Source organism: Mchenga conophoros, linkage group LG5 (genome assembly GCF_057382185.1).
Source record: "Mchenga conophoros isolate Kocher_MC1m ecotype Shallow Benthic linkage group LG5, M_conophoros_male_GT1.1, whole genome shotgun sequence".
Taxonomy (NCBI): domain Eukaryota; kingdom Metazoa; phylum Chordata; class Actinopteri; order Cichliformes; family Cichlidae; genus Mchenga; species Mchenga conophoros.
The window spans coordinates 33,315,439-33,331,763 of NC_140530.1; the positions used below are offsets into that span (position 1 = coordinate 33,315,439).

The 16,325-nt window shown below is 48.1% G+C and overlaps 1 long non-coding RNA gene across 1 annotated transcript; it reads left to right on the plus strand.

The window, feature by feature from the left end:
• Positions 1 to 467: 467 nt before the first annotated feature.
• LOC146574932 (uncharacterized) lies at positions 468 to 1,552 on the plus strand. Its single transcript, XR_014892583.1, has 3 exons — positions 468 to 902; positions 975 to 1,023; positions 1,355 to 1,552. It is a non-coding gene; the product is annotated as an uncharacterized LOC146574932 (long non-coding RNA).
• Positions 1,553 to 16,325: the final 14,773 nt, after the last annotated feature.

The following is a 16,325-nucleotide window of genomic DNA, read 5'->3' on the forward strand; positions in this document are numbered from 1 at the left end:
AACTAATAATGATTAATATAATATTGGCCATATTATATTTACATTACCAAAGTGAGATGACTTTAGTCTCATGAACAACATTAGCTAATTGTTATTTACTAGCTAATCTTAAATGACTGTTCAGTACAGAAATGAAGCCCAACAATCATGTTTTACAGTCCTGTGGTCTCAGCCTCAGATACTTATCAAATCACACAAAGCTCATGTAGAAACAAATGTACAAAATATGTTCTCCTTCATTTCTGTCAAACAAAGCTGTATGAAACGTTTCCAGCTGTTAGTATCATGGTTGCTAGGCAACCTGGGCAGCGCGACGGAGGCTAGACCGTCCCATTTCACAAGCCTACAAGCCTCGCACTTCCAGCCTCATCGGTCTTTGAGTACGCGGCCCTTGAGGACCGTTAAGGCTGCGTACTTTAAGGAGAATTAAAAGGCTGCAGACCCTGAATTGGGAAACAGTCCCTGAATTGGGATACAGCCATGCATACGTGTTTTGGTTCGTGCAACTGGTCCGTCCGGTTATTGTCTCCCCAGAAACATTTCCGTTGTCTTTTTTCCTATTTCCGTTGTGCTTTGTGTGCTTTTGCAGCATTTTTCTTTTTGCAAGTGTTTTCTGAAGTTGCAGTCCGTTTGGCCTCTCAGGGCCACCGTATATTAATTGGCTCACAGGACGATGACGTCACATATATTTGGAATCTTACAACGAATCGGATCCTTTGATACGTAAAAATCTATAAATAGGGGTGACACTAACGACTTTTAGTTCGTTAATCGCAGCATTTATGTTCGCAGGATTGAAACGTTCACCAAAGAAGTATTTTTGAAACACCTGGATCCTTTTCGGAGTAACTGTTTACAGATTCCAACATGTCTCAGAGGAAACGACCCTACAGATTTCTAAGGTAAGTTTTCTTGTTTTTTTGTTTCTCTTTTTTTTTTCTGTTGTTCACTAACAGAAAAAAAGACTCACACAGGCTCACCTCTACACGGCTGTTGTCTCCTGTAACCCTGCATGGTTCTAAGGTACGTTTTCTTTCTTGTTTCTGTTGTTCTTGTAGTTATTGTCCTCAGGTCAGGTTTGAAATTGGGACAGTTTTTTTTTTTATGTTTCCTTACTGTAAAAATTTGGCCATATGAAGCTAAACTATTAACTTGACGGCTAGCGCAATGCTTTAAAAGAAAACGATAATCGAATATCGTTTAAGTGCCATTGGTCAGCACCAATGATTGTAGAAAACATCGGTTATTGCAATGACACGTATTTTTTTTGTGTGTGTGTGTGTGGGGGGGGGGGGGTTACAGAGATTGAAACTTTACTGATAAATTCTCCAAGAAGTTTGTTTACTGTTTACAGATTCCAACATGTCTCAGAGGAAACGACCCTACAGATTTCTAAGGGAAGTTTTCTTGTTTGTTTTTTCTCTTTTTCACTAACGGAAAAACTGCTCACTCAGGCTCACCTCTGCAGTGCTGCCGTCTCCTGTAACGCTGCATCGTTCTAAGCTACTTTTTCTTTTCTTCTTGTAGTTTTTGTCCTCAGGTGCGGTTTGAAGTGTCTGTGTTGTGCAGCTGGTCTGGTCTGTCTCTAGACAGTCCAGACTGCACCCATCAGTAAATGGTGGAGGCTCACAAGGACAACACACAAGTTTCTGAAACCTGCGTGAGGGTTTCTCCGACGAAGTGAGGGCTGTGAGGCACAGCTCCCCGTCCCCCGGTGACCCTGCTAGGTCCACCTTCTTAGGGAAACCCTCTGCAGAGGAGCCAAGAGAGCCAGGAACTTTGAGTTGTGTTTGTCCACTCAGGCATCATTCATACTTGCTGTGTAGGCAAGTTCCTGTCAGAAGGAAGAGGCACAGCAGGTGCGCCGGGGGGCGGAAGACGGTGCCTCAGTGCCTCTCTCCTTCTGACATTGTTAAAAAGAACACAGCAAATTTATAATTATTTATATTTTTATATGCAGGTAATGTCCTCAAGTTCTTAATAACCACGTTTTCCTCTCTCTCTGTTTGTGTGTCTTGTCTCTTTCAAACAGGCGCCGGTCCTCAGCTCTGCAGTGCTGCCGTCTCCTGTAACGCTGCATCGTTCTAAGATACTTTTTCTTTCTTTTTCTTTTCTTCTTGTAGTTTTTGTCCTCAGGTGCGGTTTGAAGTGTCTGTGTTGTGCAGCTGGTCTGGTCTGTCTCTAGACAGTCCAGACTGCACCCATCAGTAAATGGTGGAGGCTCACAAGGACAACACACAAGTTTCTGAAATCTGCGTGAGGGTTTCTCCGACGAAGTGAGGGCCATGAGGCACAGCTCCCCGTCCCCCGGTGACCCTGCTAGGTCCACCTTCTTAGGGAAACCCTCTGCAGAGGAGCCAAGAGAGCCAGGAACTTTGAGTTGTGTTTGTCCACTCAGGCATCATTCATACTTGCTGTGTAGGCAAGTTCCTGTCAGAAGGAAGAGGCACAGCAGGTGCGCCGGGGGGCGGAAGACGGTGCCTCAGCGCCTCTCTCCTTCTGACATTGTTAAAAAGAACACAGCAAATTTATAATTATTTATGTTTTTATATGCAGGTAATGTCCTCAAGTTCTTAATAACCACTTTTTCCTCTCTCTCTGTTTGTGTGTCTTGTCTCTTTCAAACAGGCGCCGGTCCTCAGCTCTGCAGTGCTGCCGTCTCCTGTAACGCTGCATCGTTCTAAGCTTCTTTTTCTTTCTTTTTCTTTTCTTCTTGTAGTTTTTGTCCTCAGGTGCGGTTTGAAGTGTCTGTGTTGTGCAGCTGGTCTGGTCTGTCTCTAGACAGTCCAGACTGCACCCATCAGTAAATAGTGGAGGCTCACAAGGACAACACACAAGTTTCTGAAATCTGCGTGAGGGTTTCTCCGACGAAGTGAGGGCCGTGAGGCACAGCTCCCCGTCCCCCGGTGACCCTGCTAGGTCCACCTTCTTAGGGAAACCCTCTGCAGAGGAGCCAAGAGAGCCAGGAACTTTGAGTTGTGTTTGTCCACTCAGGCATCATTCATACTTGCTGTGTAGGCAAGTTCCTGTCAGAAGGAAGAGGCACAGCAGGTGCGCCGGGGGGCGGAAGACGGTGCCTCAGTGCCTCTCTCCTTCTGACATTGTTAAAAAGAACACAGCAAATTTATAATTATTTATGTTTTTATATGCAGGTAATGTCCTCAAGTTCTTAATAACCACTTTTTCCTCTCTCTCTGTTTGTGTGTCTTGTCTCTTTCAAACAGGCGCCGGTCCTCAGCTCTGCAGTGCTGCCGTCTCCTGTAACGCTGCATCGTTCTAAGCTTCTTTTTCTTTCTTTTTCTTTTCTTCTTGTAGTTTTTGTCCTCAGGTGCGGTTTGAAGTGTCTGTGTTGTGCAGCTGGTCTGGTCTGTCTCTAGACAGTCCAGACTGCACCCATCAGTAAATGGTGGAGGCTCACAAGGACAACACACAAGTTTCTGAAATCTGCGTGAGGGTTTCTCCGACGAAGTGAGGGCCGTGAGGCACAGCTCCCCGTCCCCCGGTGACCCTGCTAGGTCCACCTTCTTAGGGAAACCCTCTGCAGAGGAGCCAAGAGAGCCAGGAACTTTGAGTTGTGTTTGTCCACTCAGGCATCATTCATACTTGCTGTGTAGGCAAGTTCCTGTCAGAAGGAAGAGGCACAGCAGGTGCGCCGGGGGGCGGAAGACGGTGCCTCAGCGCCTCTCTCCTTCTGACATTGTTAAAAAGAACACAGCAAATTTATAATTATTTATGTTTTTATATGCAGGTAATGTCCTCAAGTTCTTAATAACCACTTTTTCCTCTCTCTCTGTTTGTGTGTCTTGTCTCTTTCAAACAGGCGCCGGTCCTCAGCTCTGCAGTGCTGCCGTCTCCTGTAACGCTGCATCGTTCTAAGCTTCTTTTTCTTTCTTTTTCTTTTCTTCTTGTAGTTTTTGTCCTCAGGTGCGGTTTGAAGTGTCTGTGTTGTGCAGCTGGTCTGGTCTGTCTCTAGACAGTCCAGACTGCACCCATCAGTAAATAGTGGAGGCTCACAAGGACAACACACAAGTTTCTGAAATCTGCGTGAGGGTTTCTCCGACGAAGTGAGGGCCGTGAGGCACAGCTCCCCGTCCCCCGGTGACCCTGCTAGGTCCACCTTCTTAGGGAAACCCTCTGCAGAGGAGCCAAGAGAGCCAGGAACTTTGAGTTGTGTTTGTCCACTCAGGCATCATTCATACTTGCTGTGTAGGCAAGTTCCTGTCAGAAGGAAGAGGCACAGCAGGTGCGCCGGGGGGCGGAAGACGGTGCCTCAGTGCCTCTCTCCTTCTGACATTGTTAAAAAGAACACAGCAAATTTATAATTATTTATATTTTTATATGCAGGTAATGTCCTCAAGTTCTTAATAACCACTTTTTCCTCTCTCTCTGTTTGTGTGTCTTGTCTCTTTCAAACAGGCGCCGGTCCTCAGCTCTGCAGTGCTGCCGTCTCCTGTAACGCTGCATCGTTCTAAGCTACTTTTTCTTTCTTTTTCTTTTCTTCTTGTAGTTTTTTCCTCAGGTGCGGTTTGAAGTGTCTGTGTTGTGCAGCTGGTCTGGTCTGTCTCTAGACAGTCCAGACTGCACCCATCAGTAAATGGTGGAGGCTCACAAGGACAACACACAAGTTTCTGAAATCTGCGTGAGGGTTTCTCCGACGAAGTGAGGGCCGTGAGGCACAGCTCCCCGTCCCCCGGTGACCCTGCTAGGTCCACCTTCTTAGGGAAACCCTCTGCAGAGGAGCCAAGAGAGCCAGGAACTTTGAGTTGTGTTTGTCCACTCAGGCATCATTCATACTTGCTGTGTAGGCAAGTTCCTGTCAGAAGGAAGAGGCACAGCAGGTGCGCCGGGGGGCGGAAGACGGTGCCTCAGTGCCTCTCTCCTTCTGACATTGTTAAAAAGAACACAGCAAATTTATAATTATTTATATTTTTATATGCAGGTAATGTCCTCAAGTTCTTAATAACCACTTTTTCCTCTCTCTCTGTTTGTGTGTCTTGTCTCTTTCAAACAGGCGCCGGTCCTCAGCTCTGCAGTGCTGCCGTCTCCTGTAACGCTGCATCGTTCTAAGCTACTTTTTCTTTCTTTTTCTTTTCTTCTTGTAGTTTTTGTCCTCAGGTGCGGTTTGAAGTGTCTGTGTTGTGCAGCTGGTCTGGTCTGTCTCTAGACAGTCCAGACTGCACCCATCAGTAAATGGTGGAGGCTCACAAGGACAACACACAAGTTTCTGAAATCTGCGTGAGGGTTTCTCCGACGAAGTGAGGGCCGTGAGGCACAGCTCCCCGTCCCCCGGTGACCCTGCTAGGTCCACCTTCTTAGGGAAACCCTCTGCAGAGGAGCCAAGAGAGCCAGGAACTTTGAGTTGTGTTTGTCCACTCAGGCATCATTCATACTTGCTGTGTAGGCAAGTTCCTGTCAGAAGGAAGAGGCACAGCAGGTGCGCCGGGGGGCGGAAGACGGTGCCTCAGTGCCTCTCTCCTTCTGACATTGTTAAAAAGAACACAGCAAATTTATAATTATTTATATTTTTATATGCAGGTAATGTCCTCAAGTTCTTAATAACCACTTTTTCCTCTCTCTCTGTTTGTGTGTCTTGTCTCTTTCAAACAGGCGCCGGTCCTCAGCTCTGCAGTGCTGCCGTCTCCTGTAACGCTGCATCGTTCTAAGCTTCTTTTTCTTTTCTTCTTGTAGTTTTTGTCCTCAGGTGCGGTTTGAAGTGTCTGTGTTGTGCAGCTGGTCTGGTCTGTCTCTAGACAGTCCAGACTGCACCCATCAGTAAATGGTGGAGGCTCACAAGGACAACACACAAGTTTCTGAAATCTGCGTGAGGGTTTCTCCGACGAAGTGAGGGCCGTGAGGCACAGCTCCCCGTCCCCCGGTGACCCTGCTAGGTCCACCTTCTTAGGGAAACCCTCTGCAGAGGAGCCAAGAGAGCCAGGAACTTTGAGTTGTGTTTGTCCACTCAGGCATCATTCATACTTGCTGTGTAGGCAAGTTCCTGTCAGAAGGAAGAGGCACAGCAGGTGCGCCGGGGGGCGGAAGACGGTGCCTCAGTGCCTCTCTCCTTCTGACATTGTTAAAAAGAACACAGCAAATTTATAATTATTTATATTTTTATATGCAGGTAATGTCCTCAAGTTCTTAATAACCACTTTTTCCTCTCTCTCTGTTTGTGTGTCTTGTCTCTTTCAAACAGGCGCCGGTCCTCAGCTCTGCAGTGCTGCCGTCTCCTGTAACGCTGCATCGTTCTAAGCTACTTTTTCTTTCTTTTTCTTTTCTTCTTGTAGTTTTTGTCCTCAGGTGCGGTTTGAAGTGTCTGTGTTGTGCAGCTGGTCTGGTCTGTCTCTAGACAGTCCAGACTGCACCCATCAGTAAATGGTGGAGGCTCACAAGGACAACACACAAGTTTCTGAAATCTGCGTGAGGGTTTCTCCGACGAAGTGAGGGCCGTGAGGCACAGCTCCCCGTCCCCCGGTGACCCTGCTAGGTCCACCTTCTTAGGGAAACCCTCTGCAGAGGAGCCAAGAGAGCCAGGAACTTTGAGTTGTGTTTGTCCACTCAGGCATCATTCATACTTGCTGTGTAGGCAAGTTCCTGTCAGAAGGAAGAGGCACAGCAGGTGCGCCGGGGGGCGGAAGACGGTGCCTCAGTGCCTCTCTCCTTCTGACATTGTTAAAAAGAACAGCAAATTTATAATTATTTATGTTTTTATATGCAGGTAATGTCCTCAAGTTCTTAATAACCACTTTTTCCTCTCTCTCTGTTTGTGTGTCTTGTCTCTTTCAAACAGGCGCCGGTCCTCAGCTCTGCAGTGCTGCCGTCTCCTGTAACGCTGCATCGTTCTAAGCTACTTTTTCTTTCTTTTTCTTTTCTTCTTGTAGTTTTTGTCCTCAGGTGCGGTTTGAAGTGTCTGTGTTGTGCAGCTGGTCTGGTCTGTCTCTAGACAGTCCAGACTGCACCCATCAGTAAATGGTGGAGGCTCACAAGGACAACACACAAGTTTCTGAAATCTGCGTGAGGGTTTCTCCGACGAAGTGAGGGCCGTGAGGCACAGCTCCCCGTCCCCCGGTGACCCTGCTAGGTCCACCTTCTTAGGGAAACCCTCTGCAGAGGAGCCAAGAGAGCCAGGAACTTTGAGTTGTGTTTGTCCACTCAGGCATCATTCATACTTGCTGTGTAGGCAAGTTCCTGTCAGAAGGAAGAGGCACAGCAGGTGCGCCGGGGGGCGGAAGACGGTGCCTCAGTGCCTCTCTCCTTCTGACATTGTTAAAAAGAACACAGCAAATTTATAATTATTTATATTTTTATATGCAGGTAATGTCCTCAAGTTCTTAATAACCACTTTTTCCTCTCTCTCTGTTTGTGTGTCTTGTCTCTTTCAAACAGGCGCCGGTCCTCAGCTCTGCAGTGCTGCCGTCTCCTGTAACGCTGCATCGTTCTAAGCTACTTTTTCTTTTCTTCTTGTAGTTTTTGTCCTCAGGTGCGGTTTGAAGTGTCTGTGTTGTGCAGCTGGTCTGGTCTGTCTCTAGACAGTCCAGACTGCACCCATCAGTAAATGGTGGAGGCTCACAAGGACAACACACAAGTTTCTGAAATCTGCGTGAGGGTTTCTCCGACGAAGTGAGGGCCGTGAGGCACAGCTCCCCGTCCCCCGGTGACCCTGCTAGGTCCACCTTCTTAGGGAAACCCTCTGCAGAGGAGCCAAGAGAGCCAGGAACTTTGAGTTGTGTTTGTCCACTCAGGCATCATTCATACTTGCTGTGTAGGCAAGTTCCTGTCAGAAGGAAGAGGCACAGCAGGTGCGCCGGGGGGCGGAAGACGGTGCCTCAGCGCCTCTCTCCTTCTGACATTGTTAAAAAGAACACAGCAAATTTATAATTATTTATATTTTTATATGCAGGTAATGTCCTCAAGTTCTTAATAACCACTTTTTCCTCTCTCTCTGTTTGTGTGTCTTGTCTCTTTCAAACAGGCGCCGGTCCTCAGCTCTGCAGTGCTGCCGTCTCCTGTAACGCTGCATCGTTCTAAGCTACTTTTTCTTTCTTTTTCTTTTCTTCTTGTAGTTTTTGTCCTCAGGTGCGGTTTGAAGTGTCTGTGTTGTGCAGCTGGTCTGGTCTGTCTCTAGACAGTCCAGACTGCACCCATCAGTAAATGGTGGAGGCTCACAAGGACAACACACAAGTTTCTGAAATCTGCGTGAGGGTTTCTCCGACGAAGTGAGGGCCATGAGGCACAGCTCCCCGTCCCCCGGTGACCCTGCTAGGTCCACCTTCTTAGGGAAACCCTCTGCAGAGGAGCCAAGAGAGCCAGGAACTTTGAGTTGTGTTTGTCCACTCAGGCATCATTCATACTTGCTGTGTAGGCAAGTTCCTGTCAGAAGGAAGAGGCACAGCAGGTGCGCCGGGGGGCGGAAGACGGTGCCTCAGTGCCTCTCTCCTTCTGACATTGTTAAAAAGAACACAGCAAATTTATAATTATTTATATTTTTATATGCAGGTAATGTCCTCAAGTTCTTAATAACCACTTTTTCCTCTCTCTCTGTTTGTGTGTCTTGTCTCTTTCAAACAGGCGCCGGTCCTCAGCTCTGCAGTGCTGCCGTCTCCTGTAACGCTGCATCGTTCTAAGCTACTTTTTCTTTTCTTCTTGTAGTTTTTGTCCTCAGGTGCGGTTTGAAGTGTCTGTGTTGTGCAGCTGGTCTGGTCTGTCTCTAGACAGTCCAGACTGCACCCATCAGTAAATGGTGGAGGCTCACAAGGACAACACACAAGTTTCTGAAATCTGCGTGAGGGTTTCTCCGACGAAGTGAGGGCCGTGAGGCACAGCTCCCCGTCCCCCGGTGACCCTGCTAGGTCCACCTTCTTAGGGAAACCCTCTGCAGAGGAGCCAAGAGAGCCAGGAACTTTGAGTTGTGTTTGTCCACTCAGGCATCATTCATACTTGCTGTGTAGGCAAGTTCCTGTCAGAAGGAAGAGGCACAGCAGGTGCGCCGGGGGGCGGAAGACGGTGCCTCAGTGCCTCTCTCCTTCTGACATTGTTAAAAAGAACACAGCAAATTTATAATTATTTATATTTTTATATGCAGGTAATGTCCTCAAGTTCTTAATAACCACTTTTTCCTCTCTCTCTGTTTGTGTGTCTTGTCTCTTTCAAACAGGCGCCGGTCCTCAGCTCTGCAGTGCTGCCGTCTCCTGTAACGCTGCATCGTTCTAAGCTACTTTTTCTTTTCTTCTTGTAGTTTTTGTCCTCAGGTGCGGTTTGAAGTGTCTGTGTTGTGCAGCTGGTCTGGTCTGTCTGTAGACAGTCCAGACTGCACCCATCAGTAAATGGTGGAGGCTCACAAGGACAACACACAAGTTGCTGAAATCTGCGTGAGGGTTTCTCCGACGAAGTGAGGGCCATGAGGCACAGCTCCCCGTCCCCCGGTGACCCTGCTAGGTCCACCTTCTTAGGGAAACCCTCTGCAGAGGAGCCAAGAGAGCCAGGAACTTTGAGTTGTGTTTGTCCACTCAGGCATCATTCATACTTGCTGTGTAGGCAAGTTCCTGTCAGAAGGAAGAGGCACAGCAGGTGCGCCGGGGGGCGGAAGACGGTGCCTCAGTGCCTCTCTCCTTCTGACATTGTTAAAAAGAACAGCAAATTTATAATTATTTATGTTTTTATATGCAGGTAATGTCCTCAAGTTCTTAATAACCACTTTTTCCTCTCTCTCTGTTTGTGTGTCTTGTCTCTTTCAAACAGGCGCCGGTCCTCAGCTCTGCAGTGCTGCCGTCTCCTGTAACGCTGCATCGTTCTAAGCTACTTTTTCTTTTCTTCTTGTAGTTTTTGTCCTCAGGTGCGGTTTGAAGTGTCTGTGTTGTGCAGCTGGTCTGGTCTGTCTCTAGACAGTCCAGACTGCACCCATCAGTAAATGGTGGAGGCTCACAAGGACAACACACAAGTTTCTGAAATCTGCGTGAGGGTTTCTCCGACGAAGTGAGGGCCGTGAGGCACAGCTCCCCGTCCCCCGGTGACCCTGCTAGGTCCACCTTCTTAGGGAAACCCTCTGCAGAGGAGCCAAGAGAGCCAGGAACTTTGAGTTGTGTTTGTCCACTCAGGCATCATTCATACTTGCTGTGTAGGCAAGTTCCTGTCAGAAGGAAGAGGCACAGCAGGTGCGCCGGGGGGCGGAAGACGGTGCCTCAGTGCCTCTCTCCTTCTGACATTGTTAAAAAGAACACAGCAAATTTATAATTATTTATATTTTTATATGCAGGTAATGTCCTCAAGTTCTTAATAACCACTTTTTCCTCTCTCTCTGTTTGTGTGTCTTGTCTCTTTCAAACAGGCGCCGGTCCTCAGCTCTGCAGTGCTGCCGTCTCCTGTAACGCTGCATCGTTCTAAGCTACTTTTTCTTTCTTTTTCTTTTCTTCTTGTAGTTTTTGTCCTCAGGTGCGGTTTGAAGTGTCTGTGTTGTGCAGCTGGTCTGGTCTGTCTCTAGACAGTCCAGACTGCACCCATCAGTAAATGGTGGAGGCTCACAAGGACAACACACAAGTTTCTGAAATCTGCGTGAGGGTTTCTCCGACGAAGTGAGGGCCGTGAGGCACAGCTCCCCGTCCCCCGGTGACCCTGCTAGGTCCACCTTCTTAGGGAAACCCTCTGCAGAGGAGCCAAGAGAGCCAGGAACTTTGAGTTGTGTTTGTCCACTCAGGCATCATTCATACTTGCTGTGTAGGCAAGTTCCTGTCAGAAGGAAGAGGCACAGCAGGTGCGCCGGGGGGCGGAAGACGGTGCCTCAGTGCCTCTCTCCTTCTGACATTGTTAAAAAGAACACAGCAAATTTATAATTATTTATATTTTTATATGCAGGTAATGTCCTCAAGTTCTTAATAACCACTTTTTCCTCTCTCTCTGTTTGTGTGTCTTGTCTCTTTCAAACAGGCGCCGGTCCTCAGCTCTGCAGTGCTGCCGTCTCCTGTAACGCTGCATCGTTCTAAGCTACTTTTTCTTTCTTTTTCTTTTCTTCTTGTAGTTTTTTCCTCAGGTGCGGTTTGAAGTGTCTGTGTTGTGCAGCTGGTCTGGTCTGTCTCTAGACAGTCCAGACTGCACCCATCAGTAAATGGTGGAGGCTCACAAGGACAACACACAAGTTTCTGAAATCTGCGTGAGGGTTTCTCCGACGAAGTGAGGGCCGTGAGGCACAGCTCCCCGTCCCCCGGTGACCCTGCTAGGTCCACCTTCTTAGGGAAACCCTCTGCAGAGGAGCCAAGAGAGCCAGGAACTTTGAGTTGTGTTTGTCCACTCAGGCATCATTCATACTTGCTGTGTAGGCAAGTTCCTGTCAGAAGGAAGAGGCACAGCAGGTGCGCCGGGGGGCGGAAGACGGTGCCTCAGTGCCTCTCTCCTTCTGACATTGTTAAAAAGAACACAGCAAATTTATAATTATTTATATTTTTATATGCAGGTAATGTCCTCAAGTTCTTAATAACCACTTTTTCCTCTCTCTCTGTTTGTGTGTCTTGTCTCTTTCAAACAGGCGCCGGTCCTCAGCTCTGCAGTGCTGCCGTCTCCTGTAACGCTGCATCGTTCTAAGCTACTTTTTCTTTCTTTTTCTTTTCTTCTTGTAGTTTTTGTCCTCAGGTGCGGTTTGAAGTGTCTGTGTTGTGCAGCTGGTCTGGTCTGTCTCTAGACAGTCCAGACTGCACCCATCAGTAAATGGTGGAGGCTCACAAGGACAACACACAAGTTTCTGAAATCTGCGTGAGGGTTTCTCCGACGAAGTGAGGGCCGTGAGGCACAGCTCCCCGTCCCCCGGTGACCCTGCTAGGTCCACCTTCTTAGGGAAACCCTCTGCAGAGGAGCCAAGAGAGCCAGGAACTTTGAGTTGTGTTTGTCCACTCAGGCATCATTCATACTTGCTGTGTAGGCAAGTTCCTGTCAGAAGGAAGAGGCACAGCAGGTGCGCCGGGGGGCGGAAGACGGTGCCTCAGTGCCTCTCTCCTTCTGACATTGTTAAAAAGAACACAGCAAATTTATAATTATTTATATTTTTATATGCAGGTAATGTCCTCAAGTTCTTAATAACCACTTTTTCCTCTCTCTCTGTTTGTGTGTCTTGTCTCTTTCAAACAGGCGCCGGTCCTCAGCTCTGCAGTGCTGCCGTCTCCTGTAACGCTGCATCGTTCTAAGCTACTTTTTCTTTCTTTTTCTTTTCTTCTTGTAGTTTTTTCCTCAGGTGCGGTTTGAAGTGTCTGTGTTGTGCAGCTGGTCTGGTCTGTCTCTAGACAGTCCAGACTGCACCCATCAGTAAATGGTGGAGGCTCACAAGGACAACACACAAGTTTCTGAAATCTGCGTGAGGGTTTCTCCGACGAAGTGAGGGCCGTGAGGCACAGCTCCCCGTCCCCCGGTGACCCTGCTAGGTCCACCTTCTTAGGGAAACCCTCTGCAGAGGAGCCAAGAGAGCCAGGAACTTTGAGTTGTGTTTGTCCACTCAGGCATCATTCATACTTGCTGTGTAGGCAAGTTCCTGTCAGAAGGAAGAGGCACAGCAGGTGCGCCGGGGGGCGGAAGACGGTGCCTCAGTGCCTCTCTCCTTCTGACATTGTTAAAAAGAACACAGCAAATTTATAATTATTTATATTTTTATATGCAGGTAATGTCCTCAAGTTCTTAATAACCACTTTTTCCTCTCTCTCTGTTTGTGTGTCTTGTCTCTTTCAAACAGGCGCCGGTCCTCAGCTCTGCAGTGCTGCCGTCTCCTGTAACGCTGCATCGTTCTAAGCTTCTTTTTCTTTCTTTTTCTTTTCTTCTTGTAGTTTTTGTCCTCAGGTGCGGTTTGAAGTGTCTGTGTTGTGCAGCTGGTCTGGTCTGTCTCTAGACAGTCCAGACTGCACCCATCAGTAAATGGTGGAGGCTCACAAGGACAACACACAAGTTTCTGAAATCTGCGTGAGGGTTTCTCCGACGAAGTGAGGGCCATGAGGCACAGCTCCCCGTCCCCCGGTGACCCTGCTAGGTCCACCTTCTTAGGGAAACCCTCTGCAGAGGAGCCAAGAGAGCCAGGAACTTTGAGTTGTGTTTGTCCACTCAGGCATCATTCATACTTGCTGTGTAGGCAAGTTCCTGTCAGAAGGAAGAGGCACAGCAGGTGCGCCGGGGGGAGGAAGACGGTGCCTCAGCGCCTCTCTCCTTCTGACATTGTTAAAAAGAACACAGCAAATTTATAATTATTTATATTTTTATATGCAGGTAATGTCCTCAAGTTCTTAATAACCACTTTTTCCTCTCTCTCTGTTTGTGTGTCTTGTCTCTTTCAAACAGGCGCCGGTCCTCAGCTCTGCAGTGCTGCCGTCTCCTGTAACGCTGCATCGTTCTAAGCTACTTTTTCTTTCTTTTTCTTTTCTTCTTGTAGTTTTTGTCCTCAGGTGCGGTTTGAAGTGTCTGTGTTGTGCAGCTGGTCTGGTCTGTCTCTAGACAGTCCAGACTGCACCCATCAGTAAATGGTGGAGGCTCACAAGGACAACACACAAGTTTCTGAAATCTGCGTGAGGGTTTCTCCGACGAAGTGAGGGCCATGAGGCACAGCTCCCCGTCCCCCGGTGACCCTGCTAGGTCCACCTTCTTAGGGAAACCCTCTGCAGAGGAGCCAAGAGAGCCAGGAACTTTGAGTTGTGTTTGTCCACTCAGGCATCATTCATACTTGCTGTGTAGGCAAGTTCCTGTCAGAAGGAAGAGGCACAGCAGGTGCGCCGGGGGGCGGAAGACGGTGCCTCAGTGCCTCTCTCCTTCTGACATTGTTAAAAAGAACACAGCAAATTTATAATTATTTATATTTTTATATGCAGGTAATGTCCTCAAGTTCTTAATAACCACTTTTTCCTCTCTCTCTGTTTGTGTGTCTTGTCTCTTTCAAACAGGCGCCGGTCCTCAGCTCTGCAGTGCTGCCGTCTCCTGTAACGCTGCATCGTTCTAAGCTTCTTTTTCTTTCTTTTTCTTTTCTTCTTGTAGTTTTTGTCCTCAGGTGCGGTTTGAAGTGTCTGTGTTGTGCAGCTGGTCTGGTCTGTCTCTAGACAGTCCAGACTGCACCCATCAGTAAATGGTGGAGGCTCACAAGGACAACACACAAGTTTCTGAAATCTGCGTGAGGGTTTCTCCGACGAAGTGAGGGCCATGAGGCACAGCTCCCCGTCCCCCGGTGACCCTGCTAGGTCCACCTTCTTAGGGAAACCCTCTGCAGAGGAGCCAAGAGAGCCAGGAACTTTGAGTTGTGTTTGTCCACTCAGGCATCATTCATACTTGCTGTGTAGGCAAGTTCCTGTCAGAAGGAAGAGGCACAGCAGGTGCGCCGGGGGGCGGAAGACGGTGCCTCAGTGCCTCTCTCCTTCTGACATTGTTAAAAAGAACACAGCAAATTTATAATTATTTATATTTTTATATGCAGGTAATGTCCTCAAGTTCTTAATAACCACTTTTTCCTCTCTCTCTGTTTGTGTGTCTTGTCTCTTTCAAACAGGCGCCGGTCCTCAGCTCTGCAGTGCTGCCGTCTCCTGTAACGCTGCATCGTTCTAAGCTACTTTTTCTTTTCTTCTTGTAGTTTTTGTCCTCAGGTGCGGTTTGAAGTGTCTGTGTTGTGCAGCTGGTCTGGTCTGTCTCTAGACAGTCCAGACTGCACCCATCAGTAAATGGTGGAGGCTCACAAGGACAACACACAAGTTTCTGAAATCTGCGTGAGGGTTTCTCCGACGAAGTGAGGGCCGTGAGGCACAGCTCCCCGTCCCCCGGTGACCCTGCTAGGTCCACCTTCTTAGGGAAACCCTCTGCAGAGGAGCCAAGAGAGCCAGGAACTTTGAGTTGTGTTTGTCCACTCAGGCATCATTCATACTTGCTGTGTAGGCAAGTTCCTGTCAGAAGGAAGAGGCACAGCAGGTGCGCCGGGGGGCGGAAGACGGTGCCTCAGTGCCTCTCTCCTTCTGACATTGTTAAAAAGAACACAGCAAATTTATAATTATTTATATTTTTATATGCAGGTAATGTCCTCAAGTTCTTAATAACCACTTTTTCCTCTCTCTCTGTTTGTGTGTCTTGTCTCTTTCAAACAGGCGCCGGTCCTCAGCTCTGCAGTGCTGCCGTCTCCTGTAACGCTGCATCGTTCTAAGCTACTTTTTCTTTCTTTTTCTTTTCTTCTTGTAGTTTTTGTCCTCAGGTGCGGTTTGAAGTGTCTGTGTTGTGCAGCTGGTCTGGTCTGTCTCTAGACAGTCCAGACTGCACCCATCAGTAAATGGTGGAGGCTCACAAGGACAACACACAAGTTTCTGAAATCTGCGTGAGGGTTTCTCCGACGAAGTGAGGGCCGTGAGGCACAGCTCCCCGTCCCCCGGTGACCCTGCTAGGTCCACCTTCTTAGGGAAACCCTCTGCAGAGGAGCCAAGAGAGCCAGGAACTTTGAGTTGTGTTTGTCCACTCAGGCATCATTCATACTTGCTGTGTAGGCAAGTTCCTGTCAGAAGGAAGAGGCACAGCAGGTGCGCCGGGGGGCGGAAGACGGTGCCTCAGTGCCTCTCTCCTTCTGACATTGTTAAAAAGAACACAGCAAATTTATAATTATTTATATTTTTATATGCAGGTAATGTCCTCAAGTTCTTAATAACCACTTTTTCCTCTCTCTCTGTTTGTGTGTCTTGTCTCTTTCAAACAGGCGCCGGTCCTCAGCTCTGCAGTGCTGCCGTCTCCTGTAACGCTGCATCGTTCTAAGCTACTTTTTCTTTCTTTTTCTTTTCTTCTTGTAGTTTTTTCCTCAGGTGCGGTTTGAAGTGTCTGTGTTGTGCAGCTGGTCTGGTCTGTCTCTAGACAGTCCAGACTGCACCCATCAGTAAATGGTGGAGGCTCACAAGGACAACACACAAGTTTCTGAAATCTGCGTGAGGGTTTCTCCGACGAAGTGAGGGCCGTGAGGCACAGCTCCCCGTCCCCCGGTGACCCTGCTAGGTCCACCTTCTTAGGGAAACCCTCTGCAGAGGAGCCAAGAGAGCCAGGAACTTTGAGTTGTGTTTGTCCACTCAGGCATCATTCATACTTGCTGTGTAGGCAAGTTCCTGTCAGAAGGAAGAGGCACAGCAGGTGCGCCGGGGGGCGGAAGACGGTGCCTCAGTGCCTCTCTCCTTCTGACATTGTTAAAAAGAACACAGCAAATTTATAATTATTTATATTTTTATATGCAGGTAATGTCCTCAAGTTCTTAATAACCACTTTTTCCTCTCTCTCTGTTTGTGTGTCTTGTCTCTTTCAAACAGGCGCCGGTCCTCAGCTCTGCAGTGCTGCCGTCTCCTGTAACGCTGCATCGTTCTAAG